The 21,273-nt window shown below is 42.2% G+C and overlaps 1 protein-coding gene across 2 annotated transcripts in view; it reads left to right on the top strand.

Moving 5' to 3' along the window:
* Positions 1-11,352: 11,352 nt before the first annotated feature.
* Positions 11,353-21,273, top strand: part of LRP5 (LDL receptor related protein 5) — a 177,508-nt gene continuing 167,587 nt past the window's right edge. For both annotated transcript variants that reach the window (XM_044425654.1, XM_044425653.1), the window contains exon 1: positions 11,353-11,427. The gene's annotated coding sequence lies outside the window, so the exon portion shown is untranslated. The remainder of the gene's footprint in view (positions 11,428-21,273) is intronic.

The raw sequence follows: 21,273 nt of genomic DNA, 5'->3' as shown, positions 1-21,273 counted from the left end.
CCACCTCCCATGGAAGCCCACTCCATACCCTAGGGGTTCTAATTGTCAGGAAGTGCTTCCTGGCATTCAGATTGAATCTTGGTTCCCTGACCTTTGCATTCAGAAGACCATGGGAGTGATACTACTGGAGGTCTCTTGAATGTGGTGTCATTTGGGGAAGTGACTCCAGAGCCATCTAGCAAGGTGAAGAAGCAGAATTTCAGGGAACACAAGATGACAGCAGGAAGTGGTCTTTGAAGAGCAGCAGAGGTTTTTGAAGGATTGGTTCTAGAAAATGAGGGCGGGGAGCACCTTTCTGTGCCCCATTTCAGGTAGTATCTTTCTAGGGGCATTGGCTGGCTGTGTGGAAGTGGCAGGATCCCCCAATATGCCAAGGGCACTGAATTGTCTCACTCTTCAGAAGAGGACTCAGGGAATTTGAGCTCAGATGAGTTCTGATGGCTAAGATCACCTGCTTACCACTCCATGCATGCCCTCAATATAAGGTGCAGCACTCAAGGACCTATAGCCCAACTCATTTTTCAACCAGTTCCCAACGATCCTGTGACTTTCATTCAGGGAAGCCCCAAGGTCTGACTCTTCCTGGACTGGTAAATTGCACAAAATAGTTTGTGCCTCCTTCTGGTACCCCCTAGCAGTACACCCTCAGTGCTGACAAATAGGACACTGGTTGGAGAGCTGCCTCTTCCCTTATACTAGCCATGCATCAGAGCAGAATTCACCCATACCAGAAGTTAGGCTAGAGTATGCAATCACCAAGGACAATAATAATCAAAGTTTCTGTAGAGCACCAGGCACTCAGGTGAAAACACACAATTTCAGTTGATAAATGAATACATATGGCAAATAATTCTTGATGTCTTACTTTAAATTCCAGTAAGTTATAAAAGTTTGTCAATCAGCATATAATCATTAGAACTTGCTGCTTACACAAAGATAAATGTGTAAACTCCTGAGGGGCAATGTTGACTATCACAGTGACTATTGCCAATGAAAGTCTGAAGGCCATATTCATCAGTCTGGCCCCAGATCTATTAATACCCTTGTCCTTGGAATGTGCTGGGAAAGTAGAAGAAGCTATCCTTCCAGTGTCTGGGTGATAGCAAGCTGTTGTCATCTGAACCCATCCTGGCATTAAAGTCACCCCCAATGATCATAACAGCTAGGGGGTGACTATTTTGAAGATCTAGCAAGTAGTTTTCTAGTATTGCACAGATTTTCAATGTCTGCTTTAAGAATTTTGGGTGGAGGGGGAGATAAATGTTTACTCACAGACTTTCTTCAGAGCTAGTGGCTATCTTTACTGCCATAGCTAGTTTACTGCTATCTTTACTGCCATGCACAAAGCAATGCTGCAGGCACAGAAGCTATTCAGATCCAACCAGCAGGGAGAAAACCTCTACAGGGAAGAAAAAAAGTGTAGAAAAGTTGGGAAATCACCAAATAATCAGTGTTTAGGTAACAGGGATGTGGCCCATTTGGAAATTGCAGAGGGCCAGATCTGGACTCCAGGGATTCTGTACCCCTGCCCTAAGCCATGCATGGATGTGTTTTCAGAGCTGCTGGTAAGACCATATGCCTCAGTAGAGTGTTATACAGAGAAACACACACACACACAGAATTAAATGGCTAAGGGAGTAGCTTAAGCATGGTGCCGTGTGAGCAGGAAAAAGTTCAGTTTCTCATTGCCTGCTGATTCTCCAGTTTAAATTCCTCACTTCTTCTTGCCCCCATTTTATAGGAAATTGGCCTAATCTGGGTCAAGTCATCAGTTTATATTCCAGAAGAGATGGTGTTTACCAGCTCCTGGAATTCTCTGCATGACTGCTTCAGTTGAGTAACAGGACAATGGAACTTCCACAGCTAAATATTTGATTTTGGGTGCAGTTTTGCTTGCTCCATGCCAGATTACTACCATGTAATATGAGATCCATAAAGATCCATGTTGCATCAACCAAGAGTCCGTGTTGTCCAGCTTTCTGTTCACACAGCAGCCAACCAGCTGCCCATAAGTTTATTTAGTTAGTTATTAAAAGCTTTTGTATGCTGTCCTATTACACAAGATCTCAGGATGGCTTACAATATTTAAAAAGACAATTAAAACAAGGATATGAGTGCAACAGCAACCCTCTGTCCAAGCTCCACAGCAACTGGGATATGTAAGCCTTCTGCCTTTGATACTGGAGTTAGCACATGTCCATCAGGACAAGCAGATATTGATAGCTTTCTCCTTCATGAATTTGTCCAATCTCCCTTTATAGGAATGGTCCCAGCTTTTAGTATTATGGGAGAGGGTGAAAAATATCTCCCTTTCCACTTTCTCCATATCATGCATAAAACTACCCACCTCTATCATGTCTCCCTGGCTCACTTTTTCCTAAGCTAAACAATCTCAGCTGTTGTAAAGTTTCCTCATAGGGGAGTTGCTCCAACCTCTGGATCATTTTAGTTGCTCTTCTCTGCATTTTTCCCAGCTCTGTAATATATTAAATGTGGTCATACCATAGATTTGCATAAAGGCAGTATATTTTAAGTTCTTTTATGTTTAAGTTCCTTTACGAATTATGCCTACCATGGAATTTGTCTTTTTCACAACAGCCACATACTGGGTTGTCATTTTCACTGAGCTGTCCACTATAACCCCAAGATCCCTTTATTGGTCACTTACTGCTAGTTCAGATCCCATACTTAAGTCTTGCATTTAAACTAGTAACTAAAGAATGTCCCATATAATACTGAATATCCCATATAGTAACTGTTGCAGTTAGTAATCAAGTTGTCTTGCCTATGTATAAGCAAGAGTCTTGCGGCACCTTAAAGAGTAACACATTTATTCCGCCATAATCTTTTAGGGAGGTTTCCTAAAAGCTTATAGCAGAATTCCTGGGACATTTGTTGTGTGGTCATTCCCTACTCACAGCTGTTTACTGGTTCTTTAGTTGTGACAGTTTTGCTTCTGTCTCTAAATAACACTTTTTGGCATTTTTAAAGAAAGGGGGTTATTATTTCTGATGGAGACAATGCAATTACCTCTTGCCTATTTGCACTATTCCACTATATCAGAGCACCACCTAAAGGTTACATAGCACAAAAGCAAGAAAGGAAATACTCACAGATTCACAGAACAGCTGGGTCAGAAGGGACCAAGAATGTCATCAAGTCCAATCCCTTGCTAGTGTAGGATGTCAGTTAAACCATCCCAATCAGATAAATGTCCAATTGCTTCTTGAATGCCTCTAGTGTGGAAAAGCACACAACTTCTCTTGGCAGCTGGTTTCACTGTCATACTGCTCTCACAGTCGGGAAATTCTTCCTTGTGTCTAGCCTGCACCTGGTGTAGTTTAAGTTCGTTGTTCTATGTCTTGCAATCTTAGATGAGAGATCTTTTCCTTCTTCTTTGTGACAGCCCTTGAGATACTTGTAGAGAGAGTGCTATCATGTCACCTCATAGTTGTCTTTTCTCAAGGCTGAACAGGCTCAGTTCTTTCAGCATTTCATCATAAGACTTTTTTTTTTTCAGGCCCTGTATCATCTTTGTTACCCTTCTCTGAACCCTCTCCAGATTATCAGCATCCTTTTTAAACCTGGGTACCCAAAAGTGACCACTGTATCCCAGGTGAGGTCTGACTAATGCAGAGTGGAGGAGAATGAGTACTTCTCTATTTCTGGAAGTGATTCCTCTATTTATGCATCCCAAAATAGTTTTTGCCATTTTTTTGCAGCTCCATCACACTCCTGGATCAAATTTAGCTTGTTATCTACATCAACTCCAAGGTCCTTTTCTTTTTCTGGCTGTTGAACCAAGTGTTCCCCATCTTGTATCAATGCAGTTGATTATTTTTTGTCTGGGTAGACAACTTGGCATTTGTTCCTGCTGGATTTCATTTCGTTGTTTTCTGTCCAGTGGTCAAACTTCTCTAGGTCTTCTTTTTGTCTTCCAGGGTGTTAGCTATTCTACCCAGTTTTGTATCATCTGCAAATTTAATTATCTTTCCCTGGATTTCTTTGTCAAGATCATTATTAACGATGTTGAAGAGAACTGGTTCCAGAACAGTTTGCTGATTTATTTATTAGGATGCCATGTAGCACTTTGTTGAAGGCTTTGCTAATGTCTAGGTAAATAATATCCACTGCATTTCCTCTGTCCATTTGGGTGGTAACCCAGCCAAAGAATGAGATTAAATCATGTGCCAAACCAAGCTATTCTTAAGAATCTTGGCTTCTCCTTATCACTACATTTTCTTCAAGGTACAAACAGACTGATTTTTTAATGATGTGCTCCAGTACTTTCACAGCAATTGAAGTTAGACTAAGTGGTCTCTAGTTCCCCAGTTCATCTTTCTTCCCCTTCTTGTAGATGAGGTCATCAGCACTCCAACAGTTGTCTGGCACTTCCCATGTTCTCCAAGATTTTTAAAAAATTATATATAGTGGCTCAGAGAGTTCTTGAACCAGTTCCTTTACTACCTAGGATGGAGCTCATCATGTCCTGGAGATCTGAATGCGTCTAGCTCTTCAAGGTACTCCTTGACCATTTGTCTGTTGATTTTAGGCTGCCATCCTTCCTTTCCATTTTGCATCACCTCCTCTGTAGGCAGATTAAATTTAATTTTGTGAGAGAAGACTGAGCTGAAGTAGGACTTGAGCACCTCTGCCTTTTCCTCCTCATTTGTTATCTTTTTGCCGTCCTTGACAAGTTGTTGCATGCCTCTTTCTTTTGTTTGTCTTTTTATTTTGTAAGTAGCTGTTGAAGTCTCTTATTATTTTTAGCATGCCTTGCTAGTTTCAGTTCATAACTCACTTTAGCCTTCCTGAGTCCATCCCTGCAAGTTTTTGCTAACTGTTTATATTTCTCTTTTGAGGCTTGACCTCCTTTCCACTTCCTGTCCATTTTCTTCTTAACTTTTAAGTTGTATCCTAACTTTTTATGGAGCCATGAGGGGGCTTTTGGGGCATGGGGGGTGTTCCTATTGTTTTTCTTTGTTGGGATTAGTTGCTCTTCCACTTTAATTTTTTTCCTTTCCTTTCCTTTCCCATCCCTCCTGGACTCCCCTCACTCCTTTGGGGTGAGTTACCAGGGGATTTTGCTTATTACTGACTTGAATTTCTTAAAATTGGCCCTTTTGAAGTCAAGGATATGTGTTTGGCTACAGCAGATATTTGCCATCCTCTTAACAGCGAATTCAAGAATGGTGCAGTCGCTTTCACCCAGGGAACCCATGGTTGTTACTCTATCTACCAGATCATCTTTGTTGGTTAGTATTAGGTCTAATGTAGCTGTTCCCCTCATCTTTTCTTCTACTTTCTGATGGAGGAAATTATCAGCCACACATGTGAGGAATCTCTTGGAGAGGCCAGGTTTGGCTGAATGTATGTCTCAGCAAATATCAGGGAAGTTGAAATCGCCAGTGATGATTACATCATTCCATGCAGCCACACTGGCTAATTGTTTTTCAAAAATAATGTTATTCCTCCCATAGTACTTAGATCTCAGTTCTAACTCATGTATATGTAGCAGATTAACAGCCTCATGTTGAAAAGTCCATGGACGCTGTCCACTTCACCAAGAGCATGAAATGTTAGCTTCAAATTTGCAGACTTATATGGAAATGCTGTAGGGTAGGAGAATGTAAACTCTGTTCTTAGTGGAAACTGAAATGCAAAAATGACAGATGATTACCTTAACAGTTGCTGTTCACAAACTTGCTGGGTGATAACATAGGCTTCATTGTGGCAGTAAACCAATTAGCATAAAGAGAGTGATGTTATAAAACTTTGTCCTTATTTATTCCACATGGAATAGAGATGGAATGCAATCCTATGACCTCAAATTGTCTGGGAGGCTACAAGATGATTTGGAGTCCCAGTTCAGAGATCCTATGGCATTCTTCTGCAGAAAGAACTGTGCTCTGTTCCCTCTCTCTTAGGCTGCAGCCTAAGAGAATAAAGTTGTACATAAACCACCAAGGAAAAGGACTGAACCCCTGATGAATGGGCAAAGGTCACTATCTGTAGTTTTCTGCATTTCATTGTGTTGTGACCACTCAAATTACATTCTCTCACCTCCCCCAGCATCTGCCAATTCAAGGTTAACAGTTCATGCATCTGATGAAGTGGGACACTGACCATGAAAGCTTGCACCAGAATAAATTTCTTAGTCCTTCAGGTGCCAACAACTCCATTGTTTTTGCTGCAACACTGGGTTAACTGGGATCTGTAAGTTTTTACCAAATGCCATCTAGCAAAGAAGGTGCTTAACATGCAGGGTATACTTCATGCCCACATTTCAAGGGAGAGATGTACAATGTCACCTTGCAAAGCAGAGCACCTTCGCTTATCTTGGCATCTGGTTTCAGTGTTCTAGTTAGCAAGGGAGTAACTTAAATATTTGAGATATGCTTTGGTGCCACTTGCATATTACCAGAATGTCATAGAAACCTCTTTCCCATGGGTTCATCATTCCCATAACACTACTGCTGTACTGTTTAAAGGCCTACAACTACATGAGCAGCTCCATCATACATGCCTTTTACACAGAATCAGTGCCCCATCAAGACTATGGGTTTGCAAAAGTTGAGAGTCTTTGTGCAAGGACAAAACTGCTATTAAGCTGTTACATTTATTTTAGAATAATCATTTCATATTAAGTGTTTGTCAGGTAATGTTAAAGGCCAAATTGGGCTGTGCCTGGAGAGCTGCTGTTTGTCACAGTTCAAAGTCTAGCAAGATTTCCTTTGATTTTTCATTCTGCACAACCTAATTAATGCACTTCTGTTCACACTAAATCCCTACAACTCAGTCATATCTGAATAACAAGAAGGATGAAAACATAGCCCTTAAAAGCAAATAACTATGGCTTAAAATAGCTTTCTGCAGCCTGAGTACCCTCCATATATTTAGGACTACAGCTCTCAGGATTCTTGACTATTGAGTATGCTTGCTGGGTCTCATGGGAGCTGAAGACCAAAACATTGGAAGGGTACAAGACTGCAGAAGCCTGCCTTACCATCAGTTCAGGCTTGTACAACTGATGTAGTTGGCATTTGGCCCACTATACCAAGTGCAGCCTACCCATCTCACAAGAGAAATTCTCATTTTGGCATGCCACAGTCCACCTGGCAAGCCACAATTCATAACTGGAAGGCTGTGTTCAGATTGGTGAGTGACAAATTATGCAGGTTTGGCTTCCTGTAAGTTACAGGTTGCCTACACCCTAATCGTTATTTCAGGGAGTCCTTTGTATTGCTGTTCTTTGCAAGCTGCTTATAGGCAGTATTAGGAGGCCTAGGTTACTTCGTAGCAAGTAACTCCTGCAACCTGCAGTCTATATTGCTCCTCTTGATCTCCGTTTCTATTGCCTTTATCTATACCTAAATACAAACTGGGCAAGTGAAGCTGGGGAACAATTTGCACAATGGTCAGCAAGAATTACATAGGAAAGCCATTTCTCTTGCTGCTTCAAGTCTCATCTGCTGGAGGCTTCTTTCTTAACAAAAGCAGTAAAGGATAGAACTAGAATCATAATGTAACTTGAAATTGAAATTGCCAAGGAATTCTTCCAAGGCATCCCAAGAGATTTTCACACAGTTCTAAAAGGATGCCTAGCTTTACCTGAAATGTGAATATGAACAGCTAGGCAATATTTTTAATTTCAGAAGGTATTCCTGTTGCTTGCTATTTATTAGTGCAGGAACCATGGCTCAATGGCCAAGCCCATGCTTGGCATGTAGAGAGTTCAGGTTCAAACCCAAGTGTCTCCATGTAGGGCTAGAAAGGAATCCTGCCTGAACCCCTAGAGAGCCAGTGCTGCCAGTCAGTGTCAGTACTGGGTTAGATGGACCAAGGGTCTGACTCGGTATAACACAGCTTCCTGTGCTCCAAACCCCAATTTAGCAGCAACCCCACCAATACTGCAAAAGAAGCTCAAAACACCTTTCAGTATAATATGAGAATGCCCTAATTCTATCCAACTATGGTGAAATACATTTAATACTGCAATTCTATATGCAAACATCTGGGAGTAAGATCTTTTTAATTCAATGGGACTTCTGAACAAACTTGTACAAAATTTATCTCCAGTGGTTTTAGTTGTAGGGCTCGTCTGTCCATCCATCTACTAAAAGTTCTTGGTTTCATGACTCTGGTAAACAAGTAAAAAGTCCTATGCATGCAATTCTATGCATCCTTAGATTTGTATGCATGTTTCCTCATGTTGGCTGGGGAATTCTGGGAGGTGTTAAGATTTTGTTCTAAGCTTGCACAGTATCGCACTGTTTTCAACCAACAGAATTCCTGAATCACTAATGCTGTCAGGCTGAACTGTTGTAGTTTACATTCTTGGGGCCACTTCTTTGGTGCATCTAATTTTCATTAAAAAGTGCCCATAAACCTATGGGGGGTATAAGCAAATTCTTTTTTGAAAACCACAGATTTTAAAGTCTCCTTTTGCACAAAAACATAAAAACTCTATACCTATCTCACTGACACTTGGCTGGCTTCATTGCATCCAAAAGGGCAACTCTTGTCTGCAAATTTCGTTCAGTCCTGCCAAGAAATGAAGGCTGAACTTTAAGGTCTATTTACACACATACAGACACAAATGCAGCACCATTCTGTCTAAAATTTGGCAAGCTTCATTCACAAAATGGATTACTATGCCAACAAATGTCATATAATTCTATCAAAAAGCAAAAAAAAAAAAAAAAGTTTGTTGATTCCCCCTTATAGTCAGTGATGAAATATACAAAACTTCACTTCCACACACACACACACACTGCCTTGTCCTGCCACACAAAGCAATGTTCACACAGAGTTAAAACAGAGGGCATGAGAAGTAGTCTTAGATGAACTGGGCTCTTCTCAAAGTGCTGATGTAGGGTCCAAACCAATTCTTGTTTATGGGGCACATGCTTGTCCACTTGCAATGGATTCTTTTCAGTTGCTAGAATCCAAGGATATAGATGGGACTATAGAAGAGGTGAGGCCTACCGCTTGTATACTGGTTCTCTGCTCTTCCTGGTTTACAAAAGTAGTTTCAGAATGGGGGTGGGGGTGGGGGAGAAATTGGCTGAATGAGTAAAGGCTGTGCCGATTACTTCAATATGGCAAGCTGGGATTCCATCCCATAAAAGAGGAAGTGGCAAGGCCTTGTTTAACTCTCACCCCCTTAGATAATTTCCAGCCAGTCTCTCACATTCCATTCTTGGGCAGGGTGGTGGCTCCTCAGCTCCAGGGGTTTTTGCATGAGATGGATTATCTAGTTCCATTTACATCTGGCTTCAGGCCTGATTATGGGATAGAGAATACTTTGGTCACTTGGTGGTTGATTTGGAATTGGAGAGGGGGAGTGTGTCTTTGTTGGTTTTGCTGAACCTTTCTACAATGTTTGATACCATTCACCATGGTACTCTTCTGAGATGGGAGTGGGTGGCACTGTTACAGTGGCTATGGTCCTTCTTGGAGGGGCCATTTCAGTGCGTGGTATATTTATTTATTTATTTATTTATTAAAACATTTCTATGCCGCCCCTTGCCGTAGCCTCGGGGCGGCTCACAACATAATAAAATACACAATAAATTAAAACAATAACAATTAAAATATATACATTGGAATAAAATAAGCCGCCCTGGCCAAATAAAATTCAATGATATTAACATTTAAAATGCTGCTTAAATAAAAAGGTTTTCGCCTGGTGCTGAAAAACAAATAATGACGGCGCCAGGCGGACCTCTCTGGGGAGCGCATTCCATAACTTAGGCGCCACCGCTGAGAAAGCCCTCCTCCGAGTAACCACCCTCCTAATTTCCTTCACTGAGGGCTCCCGGAGGAGGGCCTCTCCTGCTGATCTCAGGGGGCGGCTGGGCATATATGGACATAAGGCAAATCCCACTAAGCACCATGGTTTGTGGTTTCCACCTGGGTTCCATCTTACTGCCTGAGCTGCTGAAGATGCTCATGAAACTGCTGCAAGAGACTGCATGGAGTTTGGGGGTTTCTGCCATTAGTATGCTATGCTACTGTCCATTTCTGTTTCTACTTTGCACCTAAATTCAAGGAAACTGTTCTGAAATCCATAAGCCGCAGCCAGCAGTGCATGCTGGCACTGGAGGTCTAGTTCAACACATCTGGAGGACTCCAGGCTAGGGAAGACTAGGCTAGTTATGAAAACTAGTCTAGATTGCTTTCGGATTTTGACAGGAATTGATCGACTGAGCATGGGCCCTCTAGCTAAATGACTCTGCTTAGTGAGTAACTTTAAAATGAAAGTGTGTCCTATTGAAACAATAAATAGTTGAAGAATTTGTATAGTTTTCTCACATCATTGAAGAAAGAAACTCTGCAAGCACTACCATAAAGCAGCATGTGTTCTTATACAGAGTTCGTGTTTAGATGCTTAAAAATGCAAGAGACTTCTGATGGTATTGTATGCATACCCTGTTTAACAGTTGCCTCCTCCAGATGTTTAGGATCACAACTCCCATAACTTGCAACCAGGGAGACTGTAGACTGAGGTAGATGGGAGTTCTAGTCCAAAACATCGGGTGGGTGCCACCTCGGGAAGGTTAGAGACACTTTTCTTTCCTGGCAGGAAAGAAGCTCAACAGGTGCGGCCTTTCCAGGTGTACGAAGATGCAGCGGTGGAGAAAGCCTCTCTTTCTTAATGTTTGGCTCTCAAGCGGCCGTCCTAGGCAAAAGATGGCAGCAGTCTAAGCTGCCTCTTGTTCCTCGGCTGACGGACCGCAGAGCCGCTCCTGTCCCACGAACCGGTGACGTCAGCGCCTGAAACCTCTGCGGGCTGCAGCCTTATTGTATCGGGCTCCCGTGCCTGCGTCTACCTGGGAGTAAGCCCCCTCGAATTGTTTGAGAAAATGCTTGCCTTCCGAGCAAACCTGCAGAGGACAGGCTTGGCGGCGGGCTCCGAGGGAGGCGGCGGGTGGGCACCTTTGCACGGGGGTGTGGCGGGGAGCGGCATGGCCGGGGGTGACTCCAATGGAGCAAACCCCGAGGAGAGGCTTGCGCACCTGGCGCTCTTTGGCCAAGCCGGCACGTCGGCAGCAGCAGCCGAAGCCCCTGCCAGCGCTGGGGGCGCGCGCCTGTCCCACACGAGGAAAAAGGCGGGGCGGTCCCTTGGCTTCCGCTCAGCTCATCCCGGGGCTGGAGTGAAGCGGGAGGCTCCCTTCCATCGTCCTCTTCGCAGAGCGACAGCGCCGCACGGAGGAGGAGGAGGGGCGGAGGAGGAGGAGTGGAGAGCGCCCGCCTCCCTCCCTGCTGAGCGCGGCGCACACGGAGCATGGAGCCCGCCTGAGCCACTCGGCGGGCAGCTGCTGCTGCGGCACAACATGGAGGCGGCGGTGCCGCCGCCGCGGCGGCTGCTGCTGCTCCTGCTCTCCGCCTTGGTGCTTCGGTGCAACTTGGGCTCCGTCAGGGGTAAGTGGAGCGGTGGCGCTCCCGGGGGCGGCAACTCCGGGAGGAGAAGAGCCTTTTGTTGTGGAGACGGAAACTTCTGTGCAACTCGCCAAAGTGGGAATGGAGGGTGGCATTCGGACGGAGGAGGCGTGTGCGAGGAGGCTGCGAGGGGGAGCGGAGCGCGGGGTCGCTGGGAAGTGGCTGGGTGGGTGAGGGGAAAGACGTGGGAGCGCCGGGGGGCTCGTAGCCGCGGGGCATGGGGCGCGGGAGAGGCGGAAGGGTTGCTGCGCGTGGGAGAGGGAAAGACCGACCCACAGCCAGATGGGGCAGGGAAGACGAAGGAAGCGCCGTGGTCGGGTCTCCCAGAAACCACAAATGCTCTTCCAAACGGGAGGACACTTCCGTGACCCCCCCTTCCAATAAACGTTGCATTTCGGAGACCTTTCGCTTTCCCTGCCAGCCAGGAAAAGACCCCTTTCGCCTTTTGTGTGCTGGGGGCGGCTGCGGCTGAGCTTCGAACTCCGCCGTGTGCCTCGAGAGCCAGACAAAAGTTCGCCTTTCCCAGCGCTTTGCGGCCCTCAGACGCAGTGATTTCCCTGGAGTCTGAAGGAGCTGGTGTCGGGTGTCGATCACAGGCTGAATCAAACTTTTGGCATCGGCTGGGGGGGGGGGGGGTTGGGGGGAAAGAGCAGATCTTCTTTCCTTTTATTTTAAAGATGTAAAGCGGGGGGGGCAGAGAGAGAGAAGCGGGGGGTGGAGAGACTTGCCTGACTTGTGAAACGTAACACTTGGCAAAACAGACTTCTGAGAAGAGTTTGTCTGTCTGGGGGCTTACCCAGACTTTAACTACAGTGAACATTTGTTCCCTTTCAGGCAGCGTTCAGACAATCACGCACATTTCCATATCAAATAGCACTAATTTTAACGTTTGGAAAGGAGTCTCTCTCCCTCCCCTTTTATACTCCTGTGTATGTGCTAGGTTTTTTTTTTGTTTTGTTTTTTTGTTTTTTGCGGTGTGGTGCGTGCATGGAGATTGAGGAAGGGGCTGGAGCTGCATTTCACTTTGGCTTCTTCTGTGTCAGCAAGGACGTGCAAAAGGCTTTCCTTTGACATTTTATAAGCTTCACGCCATGTAGTGCACGGAGCACACGTTTTGGTTGGTGCTTTTGCTGTCCTGATTTTTAAATTTTTCTTGCAGAAAAGCCTAGTTACTGTCAGAGTAGTAATATGGTGGTAATTATGAAATGATCTAGGGGCTGCCACCAAAAAGGGAGTCTGGGTTTTATTTTTCTGCTTCTCAAGTCATTGCCTACAGAAAAGTTTCAGCTTGTACATAGGAGTCTCCTGATAGCCAGGTCTGTTTCTCTTTAGCTTAGCAGTCAGCAGCAAACTGAAGTTTTGGTGCACTAATGAATGTTAATTGTTGTAATTTCCCAAGTAGCTGAAAAAATATAGCAGTGTGGCTAACAGCAGAGTATCCCCTTAGGGTAATTCCTATTAGGCCACCCACTTCTCTTGAAATATGCCATTTAATACGGGAGCTCTAACTCTTTTTTTCCAAAGTATTTTGTTCTGCTGTCAGATAGCGTTAACTGTAGGTGTACAGCAAAATCTTTAGGTCATCATAATTATAAATGTGAAAAGCCTTTTTGCACTCCTGACCATTACATCTTTACTTTGAATTAATGTTCCCATAGTTTGTTACAGTGTCAAGGTAACCCAGTATTTTTAAAAACTTTTGATATTCCTAGTGGCTTCACTCTTTGAAGCATAATGCAATGGATCTACTAGGGCTGCTGTTAGAAATTTTGAGCCCCAAACAGGAGTTGATTTGATACTTGGTGGCTGTCACATTTAAATATACCTAGCTATGATAATCAAACTGTCTGCATTTACTATGACCAGATGCTAAGAACAAAACGAAAAAACTGCTGTGTACCTGTGAAATTGGTTTGCAGTAATATATAAAACAGTACAAAATTTACTATTACAATATTTTAACTGATGTGATTTCTGATTATTCAAATAGGAAACTTCCATTTTAAAAGTTCATGGTCAAAAATAAAATAAAGTAACTGCAATCAACGTTTGGAACTTAGTATAGCCTTTAATAAGTTCTCTAGGAAATTGAAGTCACATTTAAGTTAAAACAAGAGTGGTATAACAAATTTTCTCTGGAAAGTGTTTGGCATAACAACAGCCTGTATTCTTGAACTCCTTTTGTCTTTTGCTTTTCAAAATTAACATTTGGTTAATTGCATCATATTTCTAGTTAGTTTCCTTTCTCTGGGTAGTTGTTGGTTTAGCTTGCTTGTTTCTGGTTGCTTATCACAGAGTGGGTACAGACCACAGTTTCTCATGCTCCATGTTTGCATCTACAGCACAAAACCACAGTGTATAAAGGTCTTGAGGAAGAAGTATAGGATTATCTTATCCAGATCTTGCCCATTATTATAGGGTGTCAGCCATGCAGTCTGCACATCCCACAGCAGTCTCTATTTCTTATTTGGACCAGCAGGAGAGCAGTGTTTGGACTTCTGGAAGTTAAAAGTGCTGATACTGTGTTCCATGTGAGTGCCATGTGGACTTTTTGATAATGTAGAATTACCCCAAAACATTGTTCCCTAAAAGTTAAGTACGTGAGCTCAAAGTACTTTGTTCTTCATTCTTCCTGTTTTACCAGTGGTATACATTGTTCAATGCCAGAACTGTCTGTAAACTGTGATCCCTCTCCCCACAAAATTGGACTGCTACATTGAAGTTTTTTCCAAAAAGCAGCCTGCATATAGGTAGTTTTTGCAGGAAATACCACATTGTGTTGCTTATTCTGTTCATACATGAGACAGCAGTGTTCACTCAGGGGAAAAGATGTGGAAAATCCACACATTAGCCTTATATCCTGGAGTCAAGTGCATTCTATTCAGTAAAGTTTTCTTGGAACTGTAGAGCTGGGAGATCTTGTAGATCATCTTGTTCAACTGATGGCTAATGCAGAACGTAGCTAAAGCATCCCTGACAGATGGCTGCCCAGCCTCTGCTGAAATAGCTTCAGCCAAGGAGAACTCATCACTTCCTGAAAGTTTGTTCCATTGCTTCTCATTGCTACATTGTTTCTCTTAGAGTTTAGCTGAAATTGGCTTTCCTTAATTTTCACCTATTTGTATTCCTGCCCTCTGAAGCAATATGGAACAAGTCTTTACCATCTTTTGCTGAAATTCATTTATCTGAAAACCATATTCATGTTTTCACTTTTCTCCAGGAAAATAATCCCTAGTTCTTTCTACTCTTTCTCATAGGACTAGGTTTCCAGACACTCTCAACAATCTGTTTGCTCTTCTCTGGATGTGAACCAGTTTCTCAGTGTTTCTAAAATGTAGTTCTCACAACTGAACATAGCACTCTTAATGCAGCCTGATTAATATAGAATAGAGTTGAACTGTTAACGTCATATGGATTGAATACTTGGATGTCCTGAGTCTATTAATGCAGTGTAAGACTGTATTCACCTTTTTTTTTTTAACGCAGTCATAGCTCACTGCTAGATTAAATTCAGCTTGTGATCCACTAAGAGCCAGAGTGATGTAGGGGTTAGAGTGTTGGGCTGCGACTCAGGAGATCTGGGTTCTAATCTCCACTTGGCCATGAAGTCACCAGGTGACTTTAAGCCAGTCACTGACTCTCAGCCTAGCCTACCTCACAGCACAGTTATGAGAATGAAAAGGAGAGAAGGAGGGTTATATAAGCTGTCTTGGGAGGAGAGAAGGAAGGTTGTGTTAGATGCCTTGGGTTCCTTTCAGGAAAAAGGTGGGATATAAATATAGTACAATACTAAGACAACTCTTTTTTTTTTAACATCTGCTGCTGCCAAGCCATCTCTCTCTAATCCTATACTTGTTCCTTTGACATTGGGTTGTATCCAGTGCTTTTTTTGTACTGGTGTTACGTAAGTTTCAGATTTCATGAGCATCTCCTCAATATCCTCATCCAGGTAATTTGTAAAAAACATTCAACAGTCCGGGGCCATGGACAGAGACTGTGGCACTTTCCTCAGTTTTTCTGTTCAAGAGGATGTTGAGCCATTAATGAGCTCACATTGTGTACAGTTCAACTGGTCGTGGATTCACCTAACAGTAGTAGCATCCAACCCACCTTTTACCATATTGTCAACAAAAATATAATGGGAAACCTTATCTGATACTTTACTGAAGGTATACTATGTCTGCAGCATTCCTGTGATCTACCAAACTGAAAACTCTGAAAAAGTAGACGAACTTGATCTGACATGGCTTATTTCTAACAGAACTATGTTGGCATCAAGTAATTCATGCATTAGCTCTGCAAATTCCAAGGCTGAAGCTTAATACTCTGTTCTAGAATTTGGCCCAGTATTGACATCAGTCTGGCTAGTCTATAGCTTCCTGGATCCACCTTTTCCCCCTTCTTGAAAATGGACAAGATTTGTGCCTCCATTCTTTCAGCACCTGTTCTCTTGAAATTCTTAAAGATTACAAACCAATGTAACCTGATGGAATATCAATAGCTCTTTTCACATTCAGGAATGTAATTCCTCTGGAGATCTGAATTCATCTAAAGTAGTAAGGTGTTCTCTAAGCATTTCCTTGCCTACCCTGGGATGAAAGTTACTCCCTATATCATGTGATCTAGTTGTTGCAGGTTCAACAGAACTGCTGTGTGGGAGAAGACTGAAACCAAGTTGGAGTTAAATAGTTCTGTCTTCTTTCCATCATCTATTAAATGTTCACCTTCTTCCCTAAGCATTAAACCTATCCTTTTCTTGACCTTTTTATTTTATTTTTTTCCATATCCAAACAAGTTATTTGTTTTAGCATCCCTCAGAAGCCTCAGCACTCTGGGCCTTAGACTTCCTGTTGCCATCCTTACAAGTTTGGTCTACTTTGTTGTACACATCCTTGGATATGTTTCCCCTTCCACCCTTTATACATTTTCCTTTTGAGCCCCATGCTATCAGATAGCTCCATGTACAGCTATTCTGGCATATGTCAGTGTTTCCCACTTTTCCTTCTCATGGGAACCAACCTCCTTCAATCTTAGGAGGAGATATAGCTTAGATATAGCTTCCTGTTTTAGTTCACATGTCTCTCAGAAGTACATAGCTATTGGATAATTATAAGTCAGCTTGATTTAAATAGGCCACTGGATGTCTGTGATGATACTGGACATTTGAACAAGACTATTGACATGAATGATATATACTCAGAGGTTTATGAAAGCAATATCTAGTTGTTGCTGGACAAAGAAGGAGGGAATCATGAGAAAGTGACAAGGGAGTACATGAATCTTCAGTATGTTCCCAGTCTCCAGACCATGATTTGAAGACAGCTTTTGGGGATGTCAAACAACTCTGTTTAAAGAGTGATGGACCATCTAAAGATTATGTTGGTTTTAATATGCGTAATACAGATTTCATGTTAAATTAGATTAACTGCTAAATGGATTTTAATGCAATTTAAATGCAGCTGCTCCTGATTTTCTTATTTAAAAATAGAAACTCTTTGAATCCACCTGTGTTTAGTTGCATAGTTATGTTTACTGCTACTCTATGCATGTCAACAGACTGTTGCTAACCCTTGTTTCAAGTACAGCAATTTCCTCAAACACTTTTTCTTCCATCAAGTTAAAATAGATTAGATTGTTATTTTAAAAGCACTAACATTAATATTGATTTTATGAGGAAGGCATTTATTTTAGCCATCGTTTTATGTGTCCATTAAGTTGAAAGCAGACTTGTGCCACTTCTCTGAGACCTTAAAGCAGTTCTTAGAATTTTGGTCAATTTACTTTGAGTCAGCATGTGTACTATTACTATACAGCTTTGGAAATTGAAATTTATTTGCAAGTGTTAAGGGGCATCTAAACAAGAAGGCAAGTAGGAAATGGTTTCATGTGTTTCAGTTTGATTCAGAAATGTGAGTGAAAAGCTCCCTCAGTGGTTTCCCTCCTTCAGTGAGTCTGCTCTACTACTGGCCTGCTTCACACACAACAATAACACATGGATTGTTTAAACCCTGGGTTGTTGGGGCCATGAACGAGTAAATGAGTGTGCTGAGTCCTGTGTGCTTGGTTTGCACATTTCATCAAACAAACCACAAACATGGCATTCCTGGGTTGTTGATTAAAGCTGATTGAAAACAGAAGCAGTGAGTGCACAGGAGGCTTGTTTCCTTGCCCATGTACCCAGCAATACATGGGCTAAATAAGCCATTAATTAGAATTATGGGCAATTCAGATCAGTATCATCAGCTTTTCTTGCTCCTCATCCTCTTTCTCCTAATTTTTGACTGGCAGAGAGCCATGGGCATCTACTGTGCCGCCTCCTCATCACCACTAATGCCTGAGCCAGAGGGGAAAGTAGGTGAACACGCACTTGCAATAGTAAAGATGACAAGTCCTGGGTGCATTAATCAGTGGGCCTCTGCTGGGATGTAGGCCTTGGCAGATTCCCAGTCCTGTCTGCTTCATAACAGTCCTAAGAAATGTCCAAGAGCCAAGAAGATATTCTTGCCCAGATACCCCTGAAAAACAAAAATGTTTTTCTGTCCAAATTGGACTGTAATAAATTCAGGTTCTTTTGAGCGTCCATTTCTTCCTCACCTTGTTTCTGAAGCCTGTTTCAAGCCCATTTCAGTTGTTGGCACATGGCTGTGTAAATTTGTGGTTAGCTGTTGCTAAATAAGAGCATGTTAAAAATGACACGCGACGCAGACAAGCAAATTTAACTGCAGTCCACCATTTAATGATATGAACTGCTGAAGAACATAGCCACCTGTTTGTTTTGCTACTTTTAAACATAGAGTTTAGAATAACATACAAACTTATCAGACTGAACTTGAGTGTAAAAACTTCTAGACCTGAGTGTCTACACAGGGCATTAGTCAAGGACACACAATGTCAATCTTTTCTGAACTGTGGTAATGTATTATGTCAAAGCCTCTGTGAATTTCGTATGTGCTGTCTGCTTCCCTGAAAAATTTATTCAGCTGTTCTTATCTCAGTGGAAACATTTATCAGACTTGCATTTATTTATTTATTTATTTATAGTATTTATAGGGCATCCTATAAGAATTCTCTGGGTAGTTCAGATTGAAAAATAAATGAAATAATGAAGCTATAATGTAGCATAAAAACATAAGCCATAAAATGGATTTGCACAATATAACAAGCCGTCATTGGTTCTTAACCCAATCATTTCAACCCAGACCAATTCTGATAGGGTGACTTGAAGGCAACAAGCCACCTGACAGCCCATGAGTTGTTCTTAGGGGTTCTTATGTCATCCAAAACCAGGCAATTAACTCCATTGTGGATACTGGAAATTAGCTACCAAGCCAAATGCTCTGTCAAAACGCTGGAAAAGGGAGTTTTGATGGAGCATTCTTTTAAAGTGGGTCTTATACAGCCATATGCTCCAGTCAAAAAACTTCCATTGGCCAGTCAAAGCTCCCCTTTAAAGGGGACCTAGAAAAAGTGGGGTGGGGTGCACCTTTGCACTTTTCAAAGCTGGTGGAACTCAGTAAAAAGTGAAAAGTAGGCATTACTGTGAGGTACTACTGGGACGTGTGCAGAAGAGGTTCTTCCCGTGAAGGAGGAGTACGTCTCACTACCCCTTTTTTGCAAGCTATAATCTCTTGTACCTTGGCTTTTGACAACTTGCCTTTTGGCAGCTGTCAAGAGAAAGCAAAATATAAAACGACTTTTTGGGTCACTTCTGGGATTGGAATATGCTGCACTCTGACAACAATTACTTCCTCATAACCAATATTTTTACTTTAAATTTTAGAAAACGATAATATAAAGAAAATCAAAAGAGAGGAGAGGAGAAAATGGAGTTCCATCCAGCAATGAATATAATTGAGAAGAATGTAACTTAAAATCAAAGAGTGTAGATTTAACTTTCCAGATCTTGCCTTATATCATTGGGCCTGCTTGCTGACTTTTATCAATTTTTGGTCTTCTCTGCATAGATTAGATATCTAGTCTAGTCAGTTTTTGAATCTTCATGTTGGACCCTCTTTCCAAGTGAATTGCACTAGGTTCTTGATACAGTAAATCGGGTACCTCTGAAATTAAAATGGTAAGGGAGGTGTGGAACAGAATATCATGCCAATTACAGTTTGATCCATTTTCTCATGCTAAATTAACATTATAGGGAAATCCAAACCTAAAAATAGGCAGAAAAAGGTTCATGTGGCAGACTTGGATGGATAAGCTGGATGGATGAATTAGTGGGTGTTGATGATAATTTTCTGCCATTTTGACCCTCCATGATTTGTCAGCAGTGGCTGAATGACAATATCAAAGTTGCAACCTTTGTTAGAATCTAGGCTTGATCCTGCTGCTTTTGCAGCTTCAGACTCTCTTCTGATATTACAACTATTTGCTAAGGCTGATCAGATATCTCAAACGATTATCCGTATGTAGAGGTACTTAGTGGTAATTATATGATATACAGGGCTTAAGCAGGATGGAAGAGACAATTACACTGCCCTATCTTGCCAAATCAATGGATTGCTGTGTAAGTATCAATTTCAGAAATGTCACTGGATCTTAGTTTACATCTTATTCAGCTTAAACTTGTATTCTATGTATATTGGATACTGCAGTGTTCTTTCAGCAAGGAATTGGCTAAATCAGCTAGCTAAAAGATAGCTAATGATATTTTAACCCAAATGTTTTGGCAATATCCAATGATTGACTCCTTTTCAGATGAGTTATACAGTGGTACCTCAGCTCACGAATGCCTCAGTTCATGACCAAATTGGATTGCGAACAGAAATTTCAGAAAAAAATTGCCTGTTTGCGAACTCCACATTTGGTGATGATCACAATCGCGGCCATGTAGCTTCACGAACATGATTGTGGCCGTCTTCCCTGCATGAGCGCAATCGCCATTGCCCCCCCCCCCCCCGAGCACGATCGTTATTGCACAATTATCATTTGGACTCTTCCTCCAAACAATAACCTCCCCCCAACCTAGGTTAGTGTTCTCCACTGTACTGTACTTTGTTACTTTGTTGTTCTATGTTACTTTGTTTCGAATTTTTGTGATTAAAAAAATATTTACAGAATGTATTAACCTTATTTACATTGAACCTTATGACTTTGACTTGGCTCGCAACCAATTCCGGTCATGACCAGAGTCCTGGAACTGATTAAGTTCGTGTGCCGAGATCCCACTGTACAGATAAGTTATGTGCTTGGACACTCTTTAATATTTACAGATGTTCATGTTCTTTTTATTCATTTACCCAGCTCTTGGAACTTAACGCAAGGTCAATGTAAACAGCTTTTCTGTGCCCATTTGAGAGCTGAAAGATACAGTATATCACAGAAGTGAGTACACCCCTCACATTTTGCAAATATTATATCTTTCCATGTGACAACCCTGAAGAAATGACACTTTGCTGCAATGTAAAGTAGTGAGTATACAGCTTGTATAACAGTGTAAATTTGCTGTCCCCTCAAAATAACTCAACACACAGCCATTAATGTCTAAACCGCTGGCAACAAAAGTAAGTACACCCCTAAGTGAAACTGTCCAAATTGGGCCCAAAGTGTCAATATTTGTGTGGCCACCATTATTTTCCAGCACTGTCTTAACCCTCTTGGGCATGCAGTTCACCAGAGCTTCACAGGTTGCCACTGGAGTCCTCTTCTACTCCTCCATGACGACATCACGGAGCTGGTGGATGTTAGAGACCTTGCGCTCCTCCACCTTCCGTTTCAGGATGCCCCACAGATGCTCGATAGGGTTTAGGTCCGGAGACATGCTTGGCCAGTCCATCACCTTTACTCTCAGCTTCTTTAGCAAGACATTGGTCGTCTTGG

This window comes from Varanus komodoensis, unplaced genomic scaffold, assembly GCF_004798865.1.
Source record: "Varanus komodoensis strain SLA01 unplaced genomic scaffold, ASM479886v1 scaffold16, whole genome shotgun sequence".
NCBI classification, from domain to species: Eukaryota; Metazoa; Chordata; class Lepidosauria; order Squamata; family Varanidae; genus Varanus; species Varanus komodoensis.
This window is presented reverse-complemented; position numbering and strand designations above follow the sequence as displayed.